Source organism: Mesitornis unicolor, unplaced genomic scaffold (assembly GCF_000695765.1).
Source record: "Mesitornis unicolor isolate BGI_N332 unplaced genomic scaffold, ASM69576v1 scaffold37145, whole genome shotgun sequence".
Classification (NCBI taxonomy): Eukaryota; Metazoa; Chordata; class Aves; order Mesitornithiformes; family Mesitornithidae; genus Mesitornis; species Mesitornis unicolor.
The window spans coordinates 38,661-43,356 of NW_010184142.1; positions in this window are offsets into that span (position 1 = coordinate 38,661).

The following is a 4,696-nucleotide window of genomic DNA, read 5'->3' on the forward strand; positions in this document are numbered from 1 at the left end:
CAAGGCAGTGGAAGTGGATTTTGAGATGCTGCTAGCAGTTAAGTAATGTCTAAACACTGGTCAAGAAGGAAACACGTCAGAAATAAATTTTATGGTGTGACCTCTTACCATGCAAAACATCGAAGGCAGTTACTGCTCCTGTGCTAAATTGTGGATGCCCCTTCCCTGGAAGTGTTCAAGGCCAGGTTGGACAGGGCTTTGGGCAACTTGGTCTGGTGGGAGGTGTCCCTGCACATGGCAGGGGGTTGGGCTGGATGATCTTTAAGATCTCTTCCAACCCAAACCATTCTGTGATTCTCTGACAGGGATTAACCTCTTGTGTTCTCCCTCTCTTCCACAGAGCTGAGGGGAAATTGTTGATGTGACCACTCAGGGCAGAGCCACGCAGCTGTGAGTTTGTGGCCTTGTCCACGTTGTCTCCTGTGGCAGTGGGACAGAGCCACACACAGCTCAGGTGCCTCACTGGAGAGAGCAGGAACTTCATTGTCCTTATCTTGTTTGCTTTCCGAGTGGCCACACCTGTATTTATGGAAGGCCTGCTGGAGAGGTGGGGAGCCTACAAAGCAGCTCTGTTTGTGTGGCTTTTTTAAGGAGTTCCCTCTGACTTTCTACAAAAGTTGTCATGAATTCCAGAGACTTTATAATCATAAAATCTGTTTATAGTCTTCAGTTACCAAGCAACAAAGGACAAAGTACTGAACCTTTCTATTCATTAATACATTTAACATGTTAGTGGGCTGTTTTTTCAGGGAGAATAAAAAGAAGCCACTAATCCCTGTAATAGTTCTAAAACTTTATTTTTGCTTTTTTAATGAAAGAGTATGAAGTAATCTTCAAAACCACCTTTTTTTTCCAGTTGCAGACTGGGTCCCTTCATCCTCTTGCGGCGGTAATTCAGTGAAGCATTAATGCTGTGCATGGACTGGTGTTTGCCTGGTGCTGCTCTGTCATCTTCATCATCCCCTGCACACCCTCTTTCACTCTGCATTTCCCACCATCCTTTCTCCCAGTGACTGAACAAGCAGTGTAACCCGCCTGTTACACACGGGACAGGATGGGTTTGGTTTTCCTTTGTGCAGGAGAGTGGGCAGCGTTACTTACAGTCTGAAGTACTGATGATTCCCTCCAAATTGAATTCTCATAATTTCTGTCTTTTTGACATTTTTAATTTTAGGGCAAGATGTCCATGGAGCCTTGGAGAATCCCATGGTGGATACAAGCATGTTGGAAGAATTCATCAGCAGTGACATAGAGTTTGGGACTTTGTAAGTATTACAGCAACAGGCACTTCTCCTCCTTAGCATCATCTCTTAAATTATTTTCATTAGTACCATGGTAAAATCTGAACGCAGCAGTCAGACCTGAAATCTGAGTCTCAAGAGGACTGTGGCTCTCTTGCTATTTTTACTTGAAGCTGTATAAGAAGACTTGGCAAAATGAATTACAGGCAGTAATGGAAATATGGTCTTGTTAAAGAGAATGAAGGATAATGAGGTCTGGGATAATTCACAACTGTTACTCTAATTGTGGCATTAAATACAAAGCTGTTATTTTAATAGTCCTGTAAGTGCTAGTTTAGTGTTTATGTACAGAATAAGTGATATAAGTGAGTATAATTTATAATAAGTTGAGAGAATAATGTAAACCTCCCAGTCTGAGGGAACCAGGGCTACTGCTTTCATCCAAATGCTTTATTCAGAACAGAGAAACTGTCCCCTAATCTCTTCTGAGACTAATTTTAAGGGATACAAAGGATAAATAACGCAAGGGGTCATGGTCAAGGGTGGAAAGTTACGCAGCACAGGTCTATCAAAGACTTCAAACCCAAATCTTTCATCTAGACAACTGCCAGATGACTTGTTCAAAGCAAAATATTATTAATGGGCTGAGACTTGCACTTGCCAATAAGCAGAGCAAGAGGGGATGTTTTAAAAATAATTAAACACGGAATTTTAAATTCCAGACACACTCAGCAGCACACATATTTACTTATGGTAGGCTAAATAAGCTTCTACCTGCTCTAAATCATGAATCATGAATTGATTCTCTCTCTGCCCATGCTATAAAAGTAAAGAAGAATTAAGAGGTGGTTGCATATAAATATACAGAACCTTTATTTTTAGAGTGACTAAACATGCATCAGGTTAAACAGATCACTGAACTCCTGCATGACAACTTTAAAGTGTTATTCTTTTTCTTTTATACACAAAATGCAGCAGAAATACAAATCTATATATGCTATTATGTAGATTAGATATGTTACATATTGTAGTTGCAATGCCACTATGTATTTACATGCAAGAAAAAATTCTGTAAAGCTTCTATGAGTTTGGAGGCTCAACAGGATTTTACACTGCTACTACAGTCATACTTCATTCATTATGGGATTAAGAAGACCATTTTCTGAATTGTCAGATATCTAAAAGTAAAGTTATGAAGTATTTGTCTGTATTGTAGACTATTTGTGCAGAAAGAGAACAGAATCTTATGAAGGAACTTGCCAAAAACCTGTCAAAGGAGAAAAATATTAAAAGCCTCCGCATATATATATATATATATATATAAAATACAGATCAATGTAATGGCATGTCCAATACTGAATGCAACCTGCAACGAAAAGGGTGCTCTTACCACCAAGGTCTTGGCTGTATCTGGAAGCGTCCATTAAAGATCATCTTGCTTCAGACAGGCCATTGGTGTTACATTTATTCTCCTCTTACACCACACGTGAAGCACCACGTGATTTCCTCATCTTTTTCTATAGTAATAGCTTACTCTTGAGCTTTGGAAGGAGGAAAAGTGTTGCATGTCCTTTCCTAAGGAGGCATTTAATTTATATACTATGTTAGTAACACAGAATAATTTAAAATACAGAGTATTTTTTCATTAAAAAATGCACACCACCAGTTTCAGCAAAGTTCTAACTTGGAGACGTAGCCCTACTACCTCTATGAGTACTTTTGTTCTGCTAGAAAGTGTTTAAATACTCTAACTTAAAGCAGGAGTCAAGTATCCAAGAGGCAAAGTTTGAAACCAGAAACATGAACCAAATGCGTAGAAGGGAAGTTTTAGATATTTATGGATGTATCTTTTTAAATTTTAAAGGCGCATTTGGAATTCAGTAGTTATGGATCAAGTATCCCACAAGAAAAAAAATGTCAGATGTTTACAAACTTTCTATTCAAAGTTGAAAACAATGTTTAGAGCAGCAGACATGGTATTTAGAAGCATCAGAAAATTTATTTTGAAGGAAATGAAAGATTATTCCAATGTGGAATTTTTAAATTTCTTTAAGAGTAAACATGCAGTTGAAGCTAACCCAAAATACAGGGTTGTGGATGTGGCATGTTAGAAAAATAGGAGTTATACTGTTATGAAATACACAAGAAAATGTCAAATGTAACAAGCTGTGACCAAAAATAAACCTGTTCTCTCTCATGCCATCCAAACTCAGAAATACGAAACGTGAAGTAGAAACAGTTGAATGAAAATTAAAATTTTCCATTGATGCTTGGAAACATTTGCTGTGCATGTGGGAACATGCCTTTTTTCAGTATGAGTGTGTCCCTTTAAGCAACTTTATTGTATTCAACTTCTGCCTTAGTAAAGGAGGTGAGTCACTAAATTTCTCTCATCCTTCCTCTGCTGTAGCATTTTTACCCTAACATGCCTCTTAAGTACTTGTCTTTCAGGTAGTGCTTCAGAGCAGTGTTTCAGCCTACAACTCACAGGATTACCTGAAAGGGTTAAGTTCATTTCTTGAACCTCCATTTATTCCTAGTGTAATAGAGGAGCCCTTTGTAGCTCCTTTAAATGGCAGCAAGATGGTATAGGATTTTCTCTGCCTTAAGCTGCTTTGAAAGCACCATCATGAAGGAGTGAAAAAGTTGAAATAAAATTGGAGATGTGACAGACCTGTGCCCTCAGCTGCCTGGAGACAAAAGTATAGCCTCTCTGTAGTGGTCTGCTAGTGAATTATGATGCTCCTATTTTCAATGCAGAAGGAATGAAGTGGTTTTGCTGCATAGTGTGGGAACGTCTTCCTGTTGCTGTGAGCTACTCATGAAGGACTTGGCCTAGCTTAAACTATGGTGTAGTTCTGGGTCACAAGAGAGTAATCCTTTACCCACTGTCTGACAGGAGAAACATTTTAAGTGTAAAAGCAAAACTGAGCATCACAAGGAGATATACAATACAATCAAGCATATGTACCAAAGAAGAAATAATCAAGAACTTTCTTTCAAACCTTGGGCATGCGAATGGGCTGAGATGTTGGAGATAAGTTGAGAGCAAAGCTCCTAGTGCCAGCTGCACACAAGGAAACATTCACTTCCTTTCTGAAAATCAGGAGGAAGCTGCACAGTAAAATATGGGCTGGCATGTTGTTGTACAGAGCAGGATGCTTAAAGCCCATAGAAAGGAAGCAGGAGAGGTGGTGGTGTTTTCAGAGATTTACCTGTTTGAGTAACAAAAACCAGTGAACGCAAGAAACCACAGAACATGCTTAAGGTCTGCAATGACCTCTCCAAGCATGGGTGTTAAAACATAAATCTCTCCTGCTTGGCTATGGGGTTTGTCAAGGAGAGGCTGTGGATCATAAGGAATTTCTTGGTTCCCAGCTAGGATTCCTGTCGTGCCTCCAGTCCCTGGCTCTCATAGTAACTGTCACAGAATCACAGAATTGTTCGGTTGGAAA